Source organism: Stegostoma tigrinum, chromosome 5 (genome assembly GCF_030684315.1).
Source record: "Stegostoma tigrinum isolate sSteTig4 chromosome 5, sSteTig4.hap1, whole genome shotgun sequence".
In the NCBI taxonomy this organism is placed as follows: domain Eukaryota; kingdom Metazoa; phylum Chordata; class Chondrichthyes; order Orectolobiformes; family Stegostomatidae; genus Stegostoma; species Stegostoma tigrinum.
In genome coordinates, this window is record NC_081358.1 from 105,829,530 (window position 1) to 105,853,732 (window position 24,203).

General features: G+C 42.6%; 1 protein-coding gene across 5 annotated transcripts in view; it reads right to left on the reverse strand.

Moving 5' to 3' along the window:
• The window catches only part of fam135b (family with sequence similarity 135 member B), a 365,288-nt gene that overhangs the window by 276,894 nt on the left and 64,191 nt on the right, over positions 1-24,203 (reverse strand). The window lies entirely within an intron of this gene.

Sequence of the window (24,203 nt, forward strand, 5' to 3'; positions counted from 1 at the left end):
ACTCAGCACTTCTCTTTCTTACATGGCTCATTCACGAACACTAATAGAAGGTCCACACATTCATCAGCATCCCAGCGATGTGTATCCTATTCACAAAATACTTTCCTTTTGGTTTTACTCCTTGGAAGCAGAAACAAAGCTGAAGTTTTATCCTGTCTTCTCTTTGGTAGACATGTAACCCCTTGGCACATTTCCCTTTCCTGCCTCCAAATGCTTTTATGGACTTGCTTTCTGCTACTTTTCAAAAATGCCACTAGGCATTTAAGTTTTTAGTTTTCTGTTACCGTGTAACTTGTTGAGTGACATTGCCATTCCATTAGCACCACTCTATATATATGTAGGAAGCCTTTGCTTAATGTCAACCCACAAAATGCACATTGCATTCACTCTGATCTCCAACTAGCCTCCATTTGCTTTGCAATGTAGCTCTTTTGTGCCTAGACCTGCCCAAGTGTCTCTTACGCTGAGCCTGTGAAAGTTGGCCTTTGGTAAGGTGGGGAAGCAAGTATATTTTGAAGGCAGTAATTGTCAGATTGGAGGTAGCCATTTTTTTTTATTAGCATTAGCCCAGGTTGCACTGATCTGCAATGTCTCCAGTCATCATCTTCAATAAGTGCTGAATTGCCTTGTGCAGATGGGTGGAGTGTTGTTTCATGAAATGTCCAAAACAGCAGTTATCTTACCTCTCCATCTTGATTGGCTTGAACTGTCATGCTATTGTTTGTTAATTTTAGCTGTAAAATTCATTCATAATGATACAAAAAGAGAGCTAGTGATTCTGAAGTGCTTTCTGCTGAATAAAGACAGTGAAAGTATGTTACATTTGAAGTGAAATTAGATATTATAAAGCACTTTGGAAGAGGTGAAAATACAGCGAGTTTTACTCTAGCTCTTGACTTGTCAGCAACAATGGTTAGAATAATTCCAAAAAATATGATAAACAAGTTGGTATACTGACAGTATTATCCTTTGCCTGCTGTTAAATTAAGTAGAATTAATCAGAGTAGAATTACCATGGATATGGAAAGACTGCTAACATTTAAAATTGAAAATCAAACTCAATAGTGCGCACCTCTTAGATTAATGCATATTCAAGAAACAACTGGGATTTTATACAATAATATCTCATACAGAAGGCAAGGCTTCACAGTTTGTTCAATACCTGCATAGACTGCTGACAGTTTGTACACTTTCATTGCTGTGGATCAAGAGTCACATGAAGGCTAGACCAGATAAGGATGGCAGTTTACTTCATGACAGGGCATTTTTCTGACAATTGACAATGGTTTAATGGTCATCATTAGGCTTCTAATTCAAAATATTTACTAATTCAAATTCCACCATCTGCCACGGTGGGATTCAAACCTGGGTCCCTAGAAAATTACCAGGTTTCTGGATTAATATTCTTGCAATAATATCAGCGGGCCATCACCTCTCTTAGTAAATTTAATGTACATGTTTGGGTAGAAAAGTATATTTCTTTTGGAACATAACTCTTGATTTGTAAATTGCTTCTTCATGAGGTTGCACAATACTAAATTTTCAGCAACAAAATTCTGACATTAATTGCATAACTCCTGTACATATGTGCTGGATAATGCAAGATAGGACCAGAGCCAATCTTAACATTTTGTCAGTATTTATATATTTCACTGAACGGTGGAATAAGCTCAAGGGACTGAACAGCCTAATCCTGTTCCTATGTTCTGAACGACTTTCGTCCATCTGGTGCATGGACATCTCCAGGACTTTGAGGAAGAGAGTTCCAGGACTTTGACCCAATGACAGTGAAGATACACACATATACACACACATAAAGAAAATATATTTCCAAGTCAGAATGGCACGTGGCTTGGAGGGAAACTTGCAGGTGGTACTGTTTCCATGTATTTGCTGCCCTTGTCTGTCTAACCGCTACAGATTATGGGTTTGAAAGGTGCTATCTATTGAGGGACCTTGGAGAGTTGTTGACTCTGTTGCATCTGTTGATGGCAGCATCGTTAACCATCACTGGTGAAGAGAATGTTGAATGTGGTGGATGGAGTGACAGACAAACTGGCTGTTTTGTCCTGGATGGTGTCAAGTATCTTCATTTTTTGTTGGAGCTTCATCCATGGTAGTAAGAGCTGAAAATGGTTGGGTGTAGGACACTACCCTGAGGAACCCCTCAGAGAAGTCCTGAAGTTGAGATGACGACCTCTAATAATTACTAAATTCTTCCTTTGTGCCAGAAATGACTCCAACAAACTCAGAGTTCTCCTCTGATTCCTACTGACTCTGGTTTTGCTAGGGGTTTCTTGGTGCCATATTTAGCCAAATACCAAGAGTGACACTTGAACTCACTCTCACATTACCTCTGGAATTCAGGTCTTTTCTCAAATTTTAACCAAGGCTGTCAGGAGCTGAGTGGCCTTGGCAGAAACCCCAAACTGGGCATCAGTGAGCAGGCTATGCTTAGCAGTTTCTGCTCATTAGCACTGTTCACTGATTATTGAGAGTAGGCTGATGGGGCACTAATTGGCCACGTTGGATCCGTCCTCTACTGGGCAATTTTCCACATTATGGGGTAGATGCCAATGTTCGAATTGAACTGGCACAGCTTGGCAATTGGCCTACAAGTACTGAAGCACATGTCTTCAGTACTAATGTTATAGGTTATCACGTTCATAAGCTTTGCAATGTTCGGAGTCTCTAGGTATTTCTTGATATCACCGTGGAATGAACTAAATTCACTGAAGACTGACATCAGTGCTCTTGGGGACCTCTAGCTGAGATGAAGCTGGAAGATCTGGGCTCCCCTCATCAATGTAGACAGGAATATCTGTGAAACCTCGTCTTCCAGTGAACTATTTAATTGCCCACCACCATTCATGGCTGGATATGGCAGGGCAGTAGAACTTAGATCTGATTTGATCCATTACTTGTGGAATCACTTAGCCCTGTCTTTTACTTGCTGCTTATGATATTAGGAGTGTGCCAACAGCCCTATTTCTTGGCTTCACTAGGTTGACACTTCATTGATAAGTATGTTTGCTGTTGCTCCTCACAGGCCCTCGTGCAATCTTCAATCAAAAATTGACCCTTTCAGACCAATTAGCAACATGCCTTCCAAAAAAACCACATCGCCCCCAACCCTGTTTCTGTGTCTCCTGATGCACCTAAAATACTCACATTGCACTTGTAATGTTTTCTGCACATGCACACTTTGTGGAATGTCTGAGTTTAAAAAAACATGGTGACACGCAACCAACAGAGACAAGCAGGATCAAATGGGATGGGATTATGTCATTGGCAGAACTGGTGGGGGTGCAGTGCTTCTGAGTATTGCAAATGCACAATGAAAACCTATTGGCGGGAGGTTTTGGGGTCAGCAGACATTCTCTGTCACTAACAACAGTGTGGAGCTGGAGGAGCACAACAGGTCAGGCAACATAAGAGGAGCAGGGAAGTCAACGTTTTGAGTCAGGATCCTTCTTCAGAATTGATTTCTGAAGAAGGGTCCCAAGCTGAAATATCGACTTTTCTGCTCCTCTCATGTGCCTGACCTGTTGTGTTCCTCCAACTCCATATAGCATTGTCTCAGACTCCAACACCTGCAGTTCTTGCTATTCCTGGTGCTCTATCACTAATACATCCTCCTGGTGTCTCCAACTAGGGGACGTGGTTGTTCTGTCAGTGACATGCCGAGACAACATTGGTCACCTATCAGTGATGAATCGTCGCATATCCAATTAAAGTGCAACAGGATAACAAAGTGTGGAGCTCTGAGACTTCATCTCTGATGAAGGGCCTAGGCCCGAAACGTCAGCTTTTGTACTCCTGAGATGCTGCTTGGCCTGCTGTGTTCATCCAGCTCCACATTTTGTTATCTTGGATTCTCCAGCATCTGCAGTTCCCATTATCACTGATACAAAGTGCAACAGGTTTGTATTAAATCCCTATAGTGTGGAAACAGGTAATTTGGTCCAACAAGTACACACCAACTCTCCGAACAGCATCCCAACCAGACTCACCCTCCTACCTAATACCTGTAACCTTGCATTTTTCATGGCTAATCCATTTAAACTACGCATCTCTGGACATTATGGGCAATTCAGTGTGGCCAATCCACCTAACCTGCACATCTTTGGACTGTGGAAGGAAACCGGAGGACCCGGAGAAAACCCACTCAGACACGGGGAGAACGTGCAAATTCCACACAGGCAGTCGCCCGAGGCTGGAACTGAACCTGAGCCCTGAGCGCTGTGATTTTCTTTTTTTCTTTCTTCGTTGATTTCCATAATCAAAATGTTCAGCGCAGTAAATTGTGTTGTTATAGATACTTACTATCTCAGAAAAAGTGCAGGGAGATAAATGCAGTTGCCTAGGGTGACTTGAAGTCTGAGTTTTCTATTCATTTTCATCATTATTCAGTTCTGCCAAACAGCACATCAAGATAACACAACCAACCCGGGTAACATGAACCATATCCTGTTGCTCTGCAATACGTCCCTTTGATGACCATCTCATTGTCACTGACCTGATTTGAATGAGTTTGAAGTTTGTGTTGTCTTTCTCTGTGTTCCTGTTGAAAGAATTTGACATGGTCAATCTTTTGGGATTTTCTGCAGATTCCCTGACAGAAGCTGTAAGTCAGCAAATAAAGTTGCTATGGTGATGTGGAAGCCTCTTGACACTGGTTAGACTAAAATAGCATTCCAAAAGCACACTTCAACACACGATCATGGAAATGGAAGAAATTTTGGCAGACGGTAAATTATTGAGACTAGTTCTATGTTACAGGCCAATCACTGTTACACCCCTCTCAATGAATGTGTCAATTCCTTCTTTGTTCACAAATGCAACTGATTGTCCCCTGACCCAGCTGTTCCAGGCACTATCCACAGCTATTATTTTGTTTTCTGTGAAACAGCTATATTTGACTTCCCTTATTACTGTTCACTTAAGTTTTAACTTGTTTTCTCATCATTGGAGCTTTCAACATGGTAAATAATTTTAATTCACCCAGTTCAGCTTGGTTGGCTCCCTTCATGATTACAAAAATCTTAATTTGATCATGTCAATTATCAAGCATTTCATGAACATAAATCTCAGTTTCTTATCTTTTCTGAATGCTTCATTTTGACAATGAATACTTCATTTTTGATAATGAATCTGCCTATACTCACCTTTCCCACCCAATTCTTTCTTGAAGGGTAGCCATTGTCACAGGCAAATGCATCAATCTGCACACAGCAAAATGCCACAGACAGTAACATAAGTAAGTGGTGGATTTAAAATGTTGGACAGTACATGGTTTTCTTCTGAATAAAATTATACCTATTTAATTCATTCATAGCATGTGGGTTTCACTGGCGAGGCCGGAATTTATTTCCCATTTCTGATCTTTCCTCAAGAAGGTGGCAGCGAGTTGCCTTTTAAAACCCTGCAGTCCTTGGAGTACAGGACTCAATGCTGTTAAGGGGGAAGGCCCAGGATTTTCACCTGTTGACATTGAAGGAATGGCGAAAAAGCTCCAAGATTGGATGGTACGTGGCAAGGAGGGGAAATTGCAGCAGTGGTGTTCCTATGTATCTGCTGTCCTTGACCTTCTCAATGGTCCAAATCACAGGTTTGGAAGATGCTGTTGAAGGAGACTTTGTGGAGTACTGCAATGAATTTTGCAGATGGTTTTGTGCATAAGTGGCAAAGGGAGTCAGTGTTGAAGGTGGTGGATGGCCTTCCATTCAAGTGGACTGCTTTGTCCTAGATTGTGTTGAGCTTCGAGAGTATTCTGGAAGTGTTGTGGATGTTGGAAAAATGCTTCCATTGGTAGGACAGTCTAGGACCTGAGGGCACAGTCTTAGAGTAAATGAAATACCTTTTAGAATTTTCAGCCAGAGAGTGGTGAATCGATGGAATTCACTGCCACAGAAATGCCAGGTCATTGAGTACATTTGAGTCTGAGATAGATAGTTCTTGATGATTAACGGGATCAAGGGTTACAGGGAGAAAGCAGGAGAATGGGGCTGAGGAACTTATCAACCACGGCTGGAATGGCGGAGCAGACTCAATGAGCCAAATGGCCTAATTTAGGCTCCTATGTCTTACAGTCTTATGGTTTCCATCCAGGCAAGTGGACAGTATTCCTTGATGTACACGACTTATGTCTTCCAGATGGTAGGACAGTGGGCATTGGAGAGACAGGAGGCGAATTTCTTTCCACAGAGTTCCTTGGCTCTGATATATTCTTTGATATGACCATGGGTCACAATCCCCATCCATCTATGGATATGGCAAACTGCAATTACAACATTTGTCATTCTTTTTAAGAAGGACAAACAGCCAAAGATTAACGGCAGATGCAAATGTTTCCTGGAGATCAAAGCCTTGAATGTCACACGAAGCAAGGAGTCAAACAAGTTTCAAAAACAGAAAATGCACTACAACCTGAATTTGTACTTTCACGGGAATATCATAATATATCTTGTGAATATGATGGTTAAAAAAAAGCAACACTACAACATAGATTAAAAATAAGCTTCAACCATGGCCTATGTGTATTGTCCAAGTGTGTGAAATGGTGATCTGTGAATATCACAGCCCTGACAACAACATCTTTAAACACCCCTGTCTTGCAAGTAAAACAAAGGGGAAAGACTGTTACTCTGTTACAGCACTGCTGCTCAGCCACTGCCACAAGGAATCAGGACAAAAAAGTTTCAGAAAACATCCAAAGCCAAGAATCATAAAATCGAGGTGTCAAGGCTACCAATAAGCTCCAGTGCAATGTTCAGTGATCTACTCTTCTTTAACATGTCAAAAGCTGACAGTATTAACTTTTTTAAAAATTCATTCACGGGATGAGGGTGTCACTGGCTAGGCAGCATTTATTGTCCATCTTTAATTGTTAATTGTTAGTTAAGAGTCAACCACATTGCTGTGGATCTTCAGTCACATGTTGGCCAAACCAGGTAAGGATGGCAGTTTCCTTCCCTTAAAGACATTAGTGAACCGGATGGGTTTTTCCCCAACAATTAGGAATGGATTCACAGTCATCATTAGATCCTTAATTCCAGACTTTTTTTAAATTGAATTCAAATTCCACCATCTGCCATGGTGGGATTCAAACCCGGGTTACCAGAACATTATCTGGGTCTCTGGATTAACAGTCCAGAAATAATACCACTAGGCCATCGCCTCTCCCTGTGATCTTGCACCTTTTTAGACTCATCTCTTATTTCAAATCTTTGTACATGGGTTGTGTAACTATTTCTTCTCAAGTATTATGAGCAACACTCTTTTTGTTAATTTAAGAGAGACTGGTTACATTGATTGGGGGAATGGCAGCTGAGTTGGTTGGATGGCTAGTTTGTAATAAGACGAGATGCAAACAGCATGGATTCCATTCCTGCACCTGCCGAGGCTACCCTGAAGATTGCCTGTCTCAACTTCTCCCAACTCCTGGGGTGTGGTGATCCTCAGGTTAAGCCATTACCAGTCATCTCTCTCTCTCTCTCTCTCTCTCTCTAAGAGAGCAGCCCAATTGTCTATTAAGACAATGGCAACTTCATCTTTTATGTTTACCAACAGAGAAGTGATGTTTTTAAAATTTAATCCTGTTGCAACCAACAACAGGGGAAATGGAGGTTGAGATGATGCATAATCACAGGGAGCCAGTTTATCTTCCTCACCTAGAGCTTAATGGTTTGAAGTGTGCTATCGGATTCCACTACAAATTGGGAAACCTTGCCCAAACACGGCCCATAGTGTGTGCTAGATGCTATATAGAAAGATGATCCTTGTTCAGTTTGTGGTCAATGGTAAGTCTCAGGATGTTGATTGTAGGGGATTCAGAGATGGTAATTGCATTGAAAGTCAAGGGATGATGGTTAGAATCTCTCTGCTGGAGACAGGGTCATTACTCAAACATTTTTGGCTGGAACCAAGAAGATTCAGTACGGAGAGGCAAATGGTATTATCTGCGTGCTGTCAATCCAAAGATCCAGGTAATATTCTGGGGATCGAATTTGAAACCAAGTTCAATAAAAATCAAGAATTAAGAATCTAATGGTAACCACAAATTCAGTGTTGATTGTCGGAAAAACCCATCTGGTTCACTAATGTCCTTGAGGGCAAGAAACTGCCATCCCTACCTGGTCTGACTGACATGTCACTTCAGATCCACAGCAATGTGGGTGACTCCTAATTGCCCAATTAGGGTTGAGTAACAAATGCTACCAAGTCAATGACACCTTCATCCCGTGAATAAACATACAAAAAAGTAAGCTCAAGAGTCCACTATTTCAAAAGGTAAACCATTCTAGAAAACAATGCAAGTGCAGCATTCTCTAATTTATGCCCCATTCAAATGCATCTCATCTGTACGAACATGGAATTGGAGAATTTACCTTTCTAACTTCACACACAACTTCAACACTTTTTAAGGTAGTCCTCTTTACTTTAAGGATAGGGGATGACGATCTACACAAGTAGCAATCTGCTTTGTCGAATATTATAATTGATCTTTTGTAATTGATTGGCAGATGAGCATTCAATAAATAGAAAGGAGTGTTTTAAAAAAAGCACAAAAGTTACAGCCCACAGGGACGGCTGTCAGTTCACAGTGATAAACAATTTGGCAAGCCCCATTAACCAATCCTCTTCCCAAGTTCTGCAATCTTTTTCTCTCTTTGTGTATTTTACCAGTTCCTGTTCAAAATGTGCAATTGAACACATCTCTATCATGTTCTCAGGTAGTGCACTGCTGCTCTTAAAACCACTTGGTGAATGAAAAAAACCCTCAAATCAACTTTTATTCTTTTTCCAATTACTTAATATCGGTGTCCTCTTCTTCTCAATTATCTTTCCCTCTCCTCTGACCGACCCCTCAAAATGTCGAGCACCTCAATCAAATCACTTTTCAGTCTTCTCTTCAAAGGAAACAACCACAACTTCATTAATCTATCCATGTAACTGAAGTCTCCGAACCCCGAAACTTTTCAAATTTACTTCAACCCCTCACGAACATTTTCATATCCTTGTTAAAATATGGTGTCCAGAATTGGACACAGCAGTCCAGCTGAGACCTGAACAAAATTTCTTACAAAGATTCATCATGACTGGATTCCTACTGCACCCTCAGACTCCTTTTAACAAACATTAACATGTAAGAGTTTGTAACCATTTTATTTAACCTGCTATGTTCAACAGTTTGGGCATATTTACATAGGAACTGGAGTGGGCCATTGACCTCTCAAACATGTTCCATTGCCATTCAATTAGATCACAGTTGATCTGTGGTCTAACTATACATGCCTGCCTTTGTTTCATATCCCTTAATATTATTGTTTAACACAAAGTTTACAATCTCTGATTTAAAATTAACAAATGATCTTGCATAGATTACCTCTTGTGGAGAGAGATCCAAATCTCTACTGGCATTTTGTGTGCAGAAAGCGTTCCCACATCTTTTCTTGGATGATCTAACTGTTTTGAGTCCTTCACAGATCCTAGGGCCTCCTTGAAGTCCTCATGACAGAGAACTATGCAACTGCTCCAGGGCTTGCCTCAGTCCCAACCATATAGATGCCATGTTGTTTAGTTGTTTAGAGTAACACAGCTATCGGCAGCTATATCCAACATGGAATTTGCTTCTCTCTCCCTCTGCCTCTTCTCCAACTAAATGTAACCCTGGAATTGTTCTCCAGTCCCACCTGAATGGTCTCAAGTGGCCTGCTGATTCCCATATCACAGGATCCATTGCTATCGGGTGGCTAGCACGTCCAGTACAAATTAATACAATAGATCAACAACGTCTTACCAAAATCTTCAAGAAGTTCATTTTAGTGGAGTGGAAGAAATCTCCAAAGAGCTGAAGTCAGCCATTACCACATGTTGTGAAGAAACCATCAGCTACAGAACGCTCACATCATCCAAGGCCTCACCGAAAGAACAGGAAAGCTCTCATACCTGGCAAAGCAACATCACCAATAACGCAAAGAGGACAACTCATCAAAGAGCAAAGGCAGAGTTACAAAGAAAAAGGAGGGAAATTAAGAGAAAGCTAAGCAAGTCCTTCCTGAAAAGCACAACACTCAAGGTTTCTTCAGTGCCCCCAAGGCACTACAGGGACCCAGAATCCTTGATCTCATACTGGTTCAGAGTGAGAATGGAACCTTTTTGACGCACAGAGAAACCGCCAGCCTCTAATGGACTAAGAACTCCTGAACACTAATAAAATATTCGATGAGGACCAAGTTGAAGAAATCGCCCAACCTTCTATCAAAGATGATCTTGGACTCTCACTTAGCGAGGCAGAAGTTGAAACTACCATTAGACACATGAAGAAGGGAAAAGCCACAGGAGTAGATGGATTTCCAGCAGGGATTTTCAAACTTAGAGGAGTAGAACGTCACTTCCATCAACTCTTATTGAAAATTTAGAATAAATAAGAAATTTCTGTCAATCTCAGGAATGCTGCCATTTCCATAACTTTCAAGATGGAGACAAAGCAGACTGTGGGAACTTCTGAGGAATCTCCCTAATCTCTTGCACCAGGAAGATAACTGCCCAAATACTCACCAGGTACCTTGGCTCCGAGTCTCTGAGGAAATCCTACCTGAAAATCAATGTGACTGCCAAACAAATGGTAGAATTATATATAGGATTTTCATCGCTCAGCAACTGAATAGTTGATAAGAAATACCAGAAACAACATGAACCACTCTAGTTGCTTTCACTGACCTGACCAAGGATTTGACTCAGTCAATCAGGAAGCCCTACAGAGGATCCTTACAAAGCGCATTACCCAGTGAAATTTAGTAGCATCCTTCATCTCCTCCATGACAAAATGTCAGCAATGGTCCTCACTGACGGCAGAGCTGCAGTTCTGAGGAAGGGTCACCGGACCCGAAACATTAACTCTGATTTTTCCTTCACAGATGCCGCCAGACCAGCTAAGCTTTTCTAGCAACTTCTGGAATCTTTTCAAAGACTCCCTGAAGGTATCCCTCAAGAAATACAACAGTTATCAACGCACAGGAGACAGAAGAAACTGACTTAGAGGAAACTCCTATATGAAGTGACACTATTCTTTGAGCACAACCAGTGGCAAGAGCAAGTATGGAAAGGAATGAGAGAGAGGCATACTAATAATCTCATGGTGAACAACTGATTCCACCTCCCTGAATCACCTGACAAATGTGGACGGGGTTGCAGCTCTAAGCTCACTAGCCACACAAGAAGTGACTGAACCTGTGACCAGTGACATGGAATCTCCTCAGTGAAAAATCAGACTCGTTAGCGAGTGATTGTCAGCGATGACTGGCAAGTTGTGTTCCATATCTAAGTCTTGAAATTCAGCCCTGCACACCCAAGCAACTAAGATGAGGAGAAATTTCTTAACCCAGAGAGTGGTGAGCCTATAGAATTTTTTGTCACAGAAAGTGGTTGAAATCTAAACATTGAATATTTCCAAGAGAATAGTTTGATATTGCTCTCAGGGATAAACTGTTTGGCTTCCACTTCAGACAGCGGCGACATGCTCGTATCTTGGAAGTCCGTGCAGCAGAAAACCTTATTTCAGGCAGCGCATTGTGCCCTCGTATATCACGAAAACACATCAAAAAATGCTACAGCAAATACCGTGAAAACTGGAAATCAGAAATAAAACCAAAACTCTGGACAAATACTGAGCAGGTCTGGCAGCACTTGTAAAGCGGGAAACAGGCCTCATTTTCCCTTCCCTGTTTCAGGCAGCTATTCAATTTGTTTGATTAGATGAAGAGCTCCGTCCAAGAATATTCATCTGTCTTTGTGCTTCAAGGAGGACATAAGTAATTCTATGCAGCTTTGAATTAATGAGTTAGAGCAGAACAGAAGAACAATATCAAATGGGATGGGATTGTGTACTAGCAGCCAAAACCACAATACTGTCAATGACTTCTCTGAAACTTAATATCCCGAGAAGGCAACAACAGTTGTGCACAGGCAAGTGCTGTATTATTTCAGGGCCAGCTGGGAAGCTGCACAATCAATATCAGCATGCAAATTGAGATTTTGTTTTACCTGTTCGAGGTTTCAAAGCCTGTCACAACACACTAAATGTATTCAAGCATCTTATCCACTTCGGTGGCACTTCAGTGCAATGTTATGGATCTGCTGGCCTGTGGAAAATGCCTCCTTTTTGATGAGCTGCTAAAAATTCTCAGGTGAACTGATCAGATCCTGTGGTTCGAATGAATATGAAGAGCAGACGGGTTCCTGGCTATATCACAGACACTTTTTTTTTAAAATAGCGATTGTTGCATTGCTGTTGTTTAGAATTTGCTGTGCACAGACTGGCTGTCACATTTCCCAAATACAGCGACGACTGTACTTCAGCATGTTCAATTAGCTATAAAATGTTTTAGGGCGTTCTGTTGTTGAAAATTATTATTTAATATTGCAGGATTTGGAACATATTTCTCTGCTGCGAGCAGAAAACTCAGGCCCAACATTGGTTTCCAAAACAAAATAGCCTCTTACATTGTAAGATAACAAAGTGTGGGGCTGGATGAACACAGCAGGCCCAGCAGCATCTCAGGAGCACAAAAGCTGACGTTTCAGGCCTAGACCCTTCATCAGAGAGGGGGACGGGGAGAGGGAACTGGAATAAATAGGGAGAGAGGGGGAGGTGGACCGAAGATGGAGAGAAAAGAAGATAAGGAGAGAGGAGATTAGAGGTGGGGAGGTAGGGAGGGGATGGGTCAGTCCAGGGAAGACGGACAGGTCAAGGAGGCGGGATGAGGTGGTAGGTAGGAAATGGAGGTGTGGCTTGAGGTGGGAGGACGGGATGGGTGAGAGGAAGAACAGGTTAGGGAAGCGGAGACAGGCTGGGCTGGTTTTGGGATGCAGTGGGGGGAGGGGAAGAACTGGGCTGGTTTTGGGATGCGGGGGGGGCAGGGGAGATTTTGAAGCTGGTGAAGTCCACATTGATACCATTGGGCTGCAGGGTTCCCAAGCGGAATATGAGTTGCTGTTCTTGCAGCCTTCAGGTGGCATCATTGTGGCACTGCAGGAGGCCCATGATGGATATCTTCTATCCATCTCTCCCTCTCTCCCTATTTATTTCAGAACCCTCTCCCCCTCCCCCATTGCTGAAGAAGAGTCTGGGCCCGAAACATCAGCTTTCCTGTTCCTATGATGCTGCTTGGCCTGCTCTGTTCATCCGGCTCTACACCTTGTTATCCCAGATTCTCCAGCATCTTCAGTTCCTACTCTCTCTGTTTGAAATGGTTGTCTTGTTCTCTTGAGCTTCCTTTTAGTTGCACTCTTAAACATTTGGACCCACAACCATTTAAAATTTAACCACTCAATCACCATGCCAAAACATGTTAACCTATTCCTCCCATCACCAATGTCCGGAATGCCCTCCATGTCAACCTACCCCTCAAGGACTGCAGGCCTGTTACCAGCAGTGTACTGCAAGGATCAGTTCTGGGGCCACTGTTATTCATCATTTATATCAATGATTTAGATGAGAATATGGGAGGTATCATCACTCCGTTTGCAGATGGCACCAACATTGGTGCTAAAGTGGACTGTGAAGAAGGTTATCGAAGTGTACAACAAGATCTTGATCTCATGGGCCGATGGGTGGAGAACAGGCAGATGGAGCTTTATTTAGATAAATTGCATTTTGGTAAAGCAAACTAGTGTAGTACTCAGTGATAGGACCCTGGGGAGCATTGCTGAACAGACAGGCCTAGTTCGTTGAAAGTGGCGTCGCAGGTAGACAAAGTGGTGAAGAAGATATTTGGCATGCTTGCCTTCATTGGTCAGAACACTGAGTACAATATCATGTTACAGCTGTACAAGGGCATTGTTGAGGCCCCGTTTAGAACACTGCATACAATTTTGCTCGCCCCCGTGTCGGATGGATGTTACTAAACTAGAATGATCCAGAAAAAAATTATGAGGATTTTGCCAAAACTGCAGGGTTTGACTTATAAGGACAGGCTGGATTGTTTTTCTTTTCCCCTGGAGTGTCGGAAGCTGAAGGGTGACCTTATGGTGGTTTATAGGGTCATGAGGGACATGGATAGAGTGAATAGCCAAGGTCTTTTTCCAAGAGTAGGGGAGTCCAAAACTTGACAGTATAAGTTAAGGTGAGAGGGGAAAGATTTAAAAGGGGTTTGAAGGGCAACTTTTTCATACAGAGGGTCGTGCAAGTATGGAATGAGTTACCAGAGGAAGTGGTAGATATGGGTACAATTACATTTAAAAGACATTGGACATGACTAGTAAAGTTTTCGAGCTAAATGGGCCAAAATCAGGCAAATTGGACCAGTTCAGCTTAGGACTCCTGGCCAGCGTGCACATGTTGGACCAAAGAGTCTGTACGACATAACTCGATGTCTCTAACTAATGTCTATTTGAAACAATATGCCAAATTAGTGCCAATGCATGACCCAAGACTCAACATCCTTTACCCTTTTTTTTATTACTTGTTCAAAGGATATAGGCGTCAGAGCTACACTTGCATTTACTGACCATTTTTAATTATCCAGAAGGCAGTGAGCATCCTGGAATCACATGTAGGCCAGGCCAAGCAAAAATGGTAAAGTTTCTTTCTGAAAAGGCGTGACTAAACTAGATGGATATTTACAACAATCGAAAAGCGATTACACAGTTGGTGTTTTATTTAAGTTTTTATCTAGTTCAAATTTCACCACCTGCCATAGGGGGGAATTCAAATCTTTGTCCTCAGAACATGAGTCTTGGTTTCTAGATTACCGAACTAGTGACATTACTACTGATCAATCACTCCCCACAACCCCCATCTTCCACAGCCTCTATCTGTTCGTCTTAGTCTTTATTTTGCCCTTCATGTAAATTATTTTTATTATAAACTCTATGCAATTTTTAGTCATGGAATGGAGGAGTAACTCTCCAGACTTTGTTAGTTACGTTTTCAGGGTAAGACACGTTGTTCAGCAATAGGTATGGCTGTATTAAACTCAGTCATATCTCATTTAACAACAGTGAACAATTTTATGATTAGAAGGTGCAGAGCTGGATGACCACAGTAGGCCAAGCAGTATCAGAGGAGCAGGAAAGCTGACATTTCCGGCCTACTATCTCTGAAAAGTTTTATTTTTGTTTTATAATGTGAATTCTTTGTAAACAGTTGCAGTTCAGATCAAATTGCTGATTTCTATGCTGCCTGCATCTGTGAAGGCTGCAGCAGTGTACCTTATGGAGGAGCTGGACATCATTGCCATTAACTCTGAATTTCCATCTTCTGTCTACATCTTTAACTGAATATTTGTATTTTCACAATACCATCATCGCAACCTCTAAAGTCATAATAATATTCATGTCATCCAATAATTCATCCAGAAGGAAATGGGAAAAAGAAGAAAAGCAAGAGGCTATCTTTAAGCAAATCCTTGAAAAATAGCTACTTGACTCCCTAAGGAACAAACCTTCTAAGAGACTACAGTTACTCAGAGTGTATCACTGGAAATAATTTAGCTAACTCAGCCAGTGGAACATGGTCCAATGTTCCCAAGAACATAATACCATACAGGGATATAAAAATAATTATTATTCATCCAGTTACTTACTGTTAAAATTACTTATTTGCTCCAAGGAATTCATTTCAATTGCTAAAGCTACATAGCTTGCTATCATAATAATAAGATAATAAAATGTGAGGCTGGATGAACACAGCAGGCCAAGCAGCATCTCAGGAGCACAAAAGCTGACGTTTCGGGCCTAGACCCTTCATCAGAGAGGGGGATGGGGAGAGGGAACTGGAATAAATAGGGAGAGAGGGGGAGGCAGACCGAAGATGGGGAGTAAAGAAGATAGGTGGAGAGAGTATAGGTGGGGAGGTAGGGAGGGGATAGGTCAGTCCAGGGAAGACGGACAGGTCAAGGAGGTGGGATGAGGTTAGTAGGTAGATGGGGGTGCGGCTTGGGGTGGGAGGAAGGGATGGGTGAAAGGAAGAACCGGTTAGGTAGGCAGAGACAGGTTGGACTGGTTTTGGGATGCAGTGGGTTGGGGGGAAGAGCTGGGCTGGTTGTGTGGTGCAGTGGGGGGAGGGGACGAACTGGGCTGGTTTAGGGATGCAGTAGGGGAAGGGGAGATTTTGAAACTGGTGAAGTCCACATTGATACCATATGGCTGCAGGGTTCCCAGGCGGAATATGAGTTGCTGTTCCTGCAACCTTCGGGTGGCATCATTGTGGCAGTGCAGGAGGCCCATGATGGACATGTCATCTAGAGAATGGGAGGGGGAGTGGAAATGGTTTGCGACTGGGAGGTGCAGTTGTTTGTTGCGAACTGAGCGGAGGTGTTCTGCAAAGCAGTCCCCAAGCCTCCGCTTGGTTTCCCCAACGTAGAGGAAGCCGCACCGGGTACAGTGGATGCAGTATACCACATTGGCAGATGTGCAGGTGAACCTCTGCTTAATGTGCCCTGGTCGACCCATCGTCTCAGCCTGCTCCTGACCCACGGAACTCATCTCCACCTATCTGGACTCCATTTTCTCCCCTTTGGTCCAGGAACTCCCCACCTACGTCCTTGACACCACCCACGCCCTCCACCTCCTCCAGGACTTCCAATTCCCTGGCCCCCAACACCTCATATTCACCATGGACATCCAGTCCCTGTACACCTGCGTTCCGCATGCAGATGGCCTCAAGGCCCTCCGCTTCTTCCTGTCCCGCAGGCCCGACCAGTCCCCCTCCACCGACACTCTCATCCGCCTAGCTGAACTCGTCCTCACACTCAACAACTTCTCTTTTGACTCCGCCCACTTCCTACAGACTAAGGGGGTGGCCATGGGCACCCGCATGGGCCCCACCTTTGCCTGCCTCTTTGTAGGTTACGTGGAACAGTCCCTCTTCCACACCTACACAGGCCCCAAACCCCACCTCTTCCTCCGGTACATTGATGACTGTATCGGCGCCGCCTCTTGCTCCCCAGAGGAGCTCGAACAGTTCATCCACTTCACCAACACCTTCCACCCCAACTTTCAGTTCACCTGGGCCATTTCCAGCACATCCCTCACCTTCCTGGACCTCTCAGTCTCCATCTCAGGCAACCAGCTTGTAACTGATGTCCATTTCAAGCCCACCGACTCCCACAGCTACCTAGAATACACCTCCTCCCACCCACCCTCCTGCAAAAATTCCATCCCCTATTCCCAATTCCTCCGCCTCCGCCGCATCTGCTCCCACGATAAGACATTCCACTCCCACACGTCCCAGATGTCCAAGTTCTTTAAGGACCGCAACTTTCCCCCCACAGTGATCGAGAACGCCCTTGACCGCGTCTCCCGTATTTCCCGCAACACATCCCTCACACCCCGCCCCCGCCACAACCGCACTAAGAGGATCCCCCTCGTTCTCACACACCACCCTACCAACCTCCGGATACAACGCATCATCCTCCGACACTTCCGCCATTTACAATCCGACCCCACCACCCAAGACATTTTTCCATCCCCACCCCTGTCTGCTTTCCGGAGAGACCACTCTCTCCGTGACTCCCTTGTTCGCTCCACACTGCCCTCCAACCCCACCACACCCGGCACCTTCCCCTGCAACCGCAGGAAATGCTACACTTGTCCCCACACCTCCTCCCTCACCCCTATCCCAGGCCCCAAGATGACATTCCACATTAAGCAGAGGTTCACCTGCACATCTGCCAATGTGGTATACTGCATCCAATGTACCCGGTGCGGCTTCCTCTACATTGGGGAAACCAAGCGGAGGCTTGGAGACCGCTTTGCAGAACACCTCCGCTCAGTTCGCAACAAACAACTGCACCTCCCAGTCGCAAACCATTTCCACTCCCCCTCCCATTCTCTAGATGACATGTCCATCATGGGCCTCCTGCACTGCCACAATGATGCCACCCGAAGGTTGCAGGAACAGCAACTCATATTCCGCCTGGGAACCCTGCAGCCATATGGTATCAATGTGGACTTCACCAGTTTCAAAATCTCCCCTTCCCCTACTGCATCCCTAAACCAGCCCAGTTCGTCTCCTCCCCCCACTGCACCACACAACCAGCCCAACTCTTCTCCCCCACCCACTGCATCCCAAAACCGGTCCAACCTGTCTCTGCCTACCTAACCGGTTCTTCCTCTCACCCATCCCTTCCTCCCACCCAAGCCGCACCCCCATGTACCTACCAACCTGATCCCACCTCCTTGCCCTGTCCGTCTTCCCTGGACTGACCTATCCCCTCCCTACCTCCCCACCTACACTCTCTCCACCTATCTTCTTTACTCTCCATCTTCGGTCCGCCTCCCCCTCTCTCCCTATTTATTCCAGTTCCCTCTCCCCATCCCCCTCACTGATGAAGGATCTCGGCCCGAAACGTCAGCTTTTGTGCTCCTGAGATGCTGCTTGGCCTGCTGTGTTCATCCAGCCTCATGTTTTATTATCTTGGAATTCTCCAGCATCTGCAGTTCCCATTATCTCTGATAGCTTGCTATCATATTTATATTTGTTCACCTCTGGAATATATTGAATTGATGGTTCAAGGTTATTTCCACTAGAAGGTCAAATCTGGTTTCTGAATCCCATCCCATTTAATTTTAACTCCTAATATTTGTGTTACATCCAAGGTCTTGTCATGGTATTTTTCTACATGAAAGTCCCTCTTTCCCTTTTGAGACCAATGCATATCCAGGTTCTCCTACAGCTGTTCACTTGCTTCCATTAATTAAATCCACCCTAATTTTATATAATTGGACAAGTTGGTCATTTTTGCTACAGTCGACAGTACCAAATCATTAATATATCTAAGACCCAAAAATGGTCTCACAGCCAATTTCTACGGTGCACCACTCGTCATTTCCTCTCAACCTAATGCTCATCCCTTAAAGATTACTTTTTATCATCTCAGTCAGAGACGGAATTTCATAGCTTCACCATTTCTGCTCTGTGTACAACCTTCAATATGATACTATGTAAAGATTTTGTTTTAAATTTAGTTTGTTACTATTTGTCTTGTTAACATAACTGAATGTAATATCTTCAAAATACTCCAATATCTTTGTGAAGCAAATTCTTCCAACTGTAACACTATGCTGATAACACTGTGACTTTGTTTCTTTTGATTCCTCACTATTCTCTCAGGACACGTCGCCTTATTTTAACCATAAATTATATCAAACCCACAGGTTTACCAACCACTGGGTTACCTCACTGTCCACTTTCATAAATTGACGCCTGAATTTGTTTCTCCCTAGTCTTTAATCACAATTTCTGTCCAATGCCCAACCTTGGGGATCATTTGAATATCTATTTGTTTCCCCTCTTTTTTAACCTTTTACTTCTAACTTTGGATAGGGGAAAGCAATTCATAGATTAACTTTGAAGTTCAAAGGATGGAACTGAGGAGGAGTCGCCATATGAAACAGGCATTACGTTTCAACCAATTTTGTTTATTCCTGAAAGAAATTATGTTCACAAAATCACCCAGATCTTGCAGGACAGAGAACGACAATAGGGGAGATAGTTTCTTTGAGAAACAGAGAGTTTGACATAGCATTTTCTAGTTGCTTTAAATCTCGGTTTTAATATGGTACCAACCTGTGCCCACATGGTTTCTGCATTTGACAGGCAATTTAGATAGAAGACCTCCATTATTCTATCAGGGACTCCAGTCAAGGTTTCGATGATTCACTGTTGGAAACAATTCCAAGATTTGTTCTTTCTTTTCTTCCCCCTGGATATCCTCACCCGAGAGCACAAATTGAACCCACTCTGAAAGAAGTTCTGAAGGGGCACTGGACTCAAAACAAGAACTTTGTTTCTTTTATCCCCCACAGATGCTGCTAGATTTGCTGAATTTGTCCAGTAATTTCTGTTTCTGCTTCTTTCAGATCTCCAGCCTCCACAGTTCTTTGTTTCATTTATTTGCATATATATGATACCTTTCACATTCCCAGGATGATCCCAGTACAGATCATCATGAGTAAAATATTTCTGGGCCATAACAAGTTTTGTGTGAGGATCACAGTGGACTACATGGTTAGCATTTTGTTCACAATAATGCCAACAACATAGATTCAATTCCCAGCCCTGCTGAGGATGTCTGACCTGCATCCTTGTCTTGCCCCTAAGACCTGCGAACTCAGACATTGTCAGGCCACCCACTGACAAAAACTGGCAAAGAAAATGGCTCATGCCAAAATATCAGCAGATAATGACACAAGGGCATGCCCTTAGGTACAGCACTCATAGATGGGCAGACTGGGTGGCTTCCAAGTTGTCTAGTGAGAGCAACGAGATGAAAGCCAAGTTATTTTTTCAAGTCCTCCCAACCTAACTTCCAATTATGTGCTGAACTTACCTTTTCTGTTCCAGGATCCAGAATTGCAGAATCAGAAAGTTTGTGGCCCAGGTAGATCTTACTTGGCCCATCGTCTTCCTAACTAATCCCACTTTACAGCATTTGGTCTGCAGGCTACAAGCATGAGCTACATGTCTACATACACAATTTAAATGAATAAAAACTGAAAGAACTGTGGATGCTAGAAATGAAGAACAAAAACAGAAATTGCTGGAAAAGCAGGTCCAGCAGCATCTGCAAAGAGAAGCCAGTATTAATGTTTCGCAACCAGAGACCCTTCATCAGAATTTAAATGAATTGTTGTTCTGTATCTACTAATCTTTCAGGGCATGAGATATCCTATCAACATTCGGGCCTGAAAAAAGGTCTTCCTCATCTTGATTTGGGTTTGTCTCAAACAAGTTGTTTTCTCTGATCCAGCAACGCTTCTGTTATCTCCACAATATAAGAAACTGGGTGTGAATATCATGGTATTGAAGAATTCAATAAGCATTTATTATAGCTAGATAGTATATACAACCATATTCATCAGACACAAAAGTGTCTGGGTTGATGCTTTATTTATAAGTTACAACAGAGATGTGTGCTTCCTTTAGTGTGCCAGTCTTCAAGTGTTTTAAGAATAAGATGGCGTATGAAGTCTGTTTACTCTGAGAACACAAACAATGGCGCAATGATGTCATGAGTATGTCTTTTAAAGGCGCATTGTATCTTTTAAAGGTATACTGGCATACTGGCTGTGAGACATTTCTCTTCAGAGCTTTCTAAGCCATGCTCCTTTGTCAATGTTCTCTCCGAGCTGGTACAGAGGCACTTCCCAATCATTCCAATCAGGATCCTCACAATTTTGAACATCTCAATCATGCTTCTCCGGAACTGGGGCATCTAAGGAAAGATCACTCAGCCCAAAACATTAACGCTGATTTTTCTCCACAGATGCTGGAAGACCTGCTGAGCTGTTCAACAATTTCTGTTTTTGTTTCTCCTTGACACTGACTCGGTTGTAAGAAGAACAAGCCCAACCCAGCCCATGTTTCCTAATAGTTGCATTTTACAAGTTCAGATAAAATAATTATAAATCTCCCCTGTTCCATGTCTAGTGCAAATCATCCATTCTGTCATGACATGACCTAGTTGCACGCAGTTGTGGTCTAGCTGATGATTTTGACAGTACCAATGTAACCAACCTGTTCTAATATTGCAGAAACTTAGCAAGGCCCAGAATGATTCTGAATGCCTTACAAGCTAACTTCTCAATCAGTCCTCCTCAGGACTCTGTTTACATTCATCCAAGATCCCTCACTTCCTCAATACATCTTCATATTCTCCCATTAATTGTGTACCATTTTGCCATACTCAATCTTCCAAAATGCAACACAGCACAATTCTCTTGGTTAAATTTCAATTGCAAATTGTCTGTCCAACTGACCTGTCCGTTGACATCTTCCTGCTGTCTAAGTGTGTACACAGTCATATCAAAATGGCCTTCTTTTTTAATCGTCTGTAAATTTCTTGACTAAATTGCCTACATTTACATCCAAATCATTAATACACACCAGAAAAAAAGGAGGATCTTTAGTACTGGGGCCCTATGGAATCCCTGTAGAAAAAGCCATCAACTCATAAAAACACCAGTAAACAATTATGCTTTGTTTGCAGCTACCAAGCAAACATGATCTCTGATTATATCCGGCTTGTTATATTTCCCCTGAATCCCATGGGCTTTATTTTTTTAGCCAGTCTGCCATGTGGGATGTTGGCGAAAATCTTTGCCAAAATCCATTTCAACCACATCAACTGTATTATTTTTATCAACCTTCTTTGTTACTTCTTGAAAATTCAATAAAGTTAGTCAGATCTGATGTTTTCTCTTCTCTGTATTTATCTTCTTTTCTATCAATAAGCGTTTGATCTACTTGGTCTTCATCAACTCGAATGCGTGGTGCCTTTTCAAATGGCTTTCAGGGACAGATGGCACCTCTTCTTCTCTTGTTTCTGCAACAATCATTGGCTCACATAACAAATCCATGCACACTTTCTTTGGTTAATCCATGCCAATATAAGTGACCATTTATCTTGTCTGTCAGAATTATTTCCAATAATTTGACCACTATTGAGGTAGGGCACAATGTAATTATATGTTCTATTCCTCTGCTCCTTTTTGAAACAAACAGTCCATGGTAGCAGACCTCCAGTCTCCAGTAGTTGCATCTTACACACTTCTATAACATCATCATTCATTCACATCCTTTCAAGGAGAAAGCCAGGTTCCTAGTCAGCTGGTGCTATTGAACATAGAAATAAAGAAATAATGAGCAGGAGTCAGCCATTAGGACATCCAAGCCTGCTCAACCATTCAATGTGATCAGTTCCAAACTCTGCTTTTATTCATTCATGCGATGTGAGCTTCACTTATTGTACTTATTGCACTGAAATAGTTTGACAGGGACACCAGACACCACCTTAGACATTCATTCCCTTTACAACTTAAACAGAGTGTACTATTGACAAAATGTAGTACCGCAACCTTCCAAAATAATTTTCTAAACCCACATTCTACCAATGGAAAACCAAGACCATCTGCTACAGGAGATGCCACCACCTACAAATTTCCTTCCAAATTGCATACCATCCTGACTTTGAATTGGCGCAACTGAATCAAAATATCACAATTTTATTCCTGACACATGGTGAATATACCTACACAACACAGTTTGTAGCAGTTCATGAAGTGGCTAACCAACTCAAGGACAATTCACAAGAGAGAAGAGACGATGGGCATGGAAATAACATCCCATAAAAAAAAGATACGAGAACTGTAAACAAAGGCAAGCAAAAGTTTAATATTTCACTAGAAAATCCAAAATATCTATCATTCTCTTATCTGGGAAAATCCCAAATTATATTTTTACTTAAGATGCTTATTTGCTCCCTCAGGTTGTTAACTGTGCAGACTCAATTGGCCGAATGGCTTCTTTCTGCACTGTAGGAATTCTATGATTGTAGTGTGATATAGCTAATTGAACTTATCTAAATATTCAGCAAACATTATGTATTTTTGCCAGAGTGATCTGTTTGCAGCTCTATATAAAAGGGAAGACAGAAGCCAAGACATCAATGGCACTTGAGCAGACCTATGGTTCTCTTTGTGAACTCAATCTGACTTTAAAAAAAAAGTTTGTTTTGCAGTTGAAGGAAGTTTCTTCAACTGTAAATAATTAAAGCCTCACATTTCTTACATTGTCAGTTATTCAAAAGATACAACTGGTGAAGCATAATAAGTAGTCATTTGAACGTATAAGAAATAAAATAAAGATTAAAAAGTAGGCACAATACTGTCAAAGGTGATGCAGCCACAAATAATGCCAAGCCTGGGAAGAGAATATATCCACTTCAGAAAAATCATCAAGTAACAGACACAGAAGTAATTGGTTCAGATTTTCTACTGCCAGAAGGGTATTTGTCCATTGTAGGTAGGCCTTGAGCGAGGGTACTGTGTATAATCCCAACTGATATACTTCAAGGGAATTGTGCAAGAAGTTAAATTTTCTGATGGGCCCTCTCTCTATGTCTGCCATCCTCTGAAAGTCTCCAATTAAATCAGAGAATTCAGATGTCTCTGATGAAATCAAAATAAATAGAAAAAAAAGTTTGAATAATTATCTGGTTAAATCTCCATATTTACTTCATACACCCACAATTACACTTCCCCCCAGGACACTTACATACCTGAAGCCAAAACTATACATTGTCCAGGGATAACAGGAACAGGCACATGACCCTGGTGCCCAGCAACGCACCCATCAACCACCTCACACCCTCCCGCTACCAAACATGACCACATACTACCCAGTGCCCACTGCC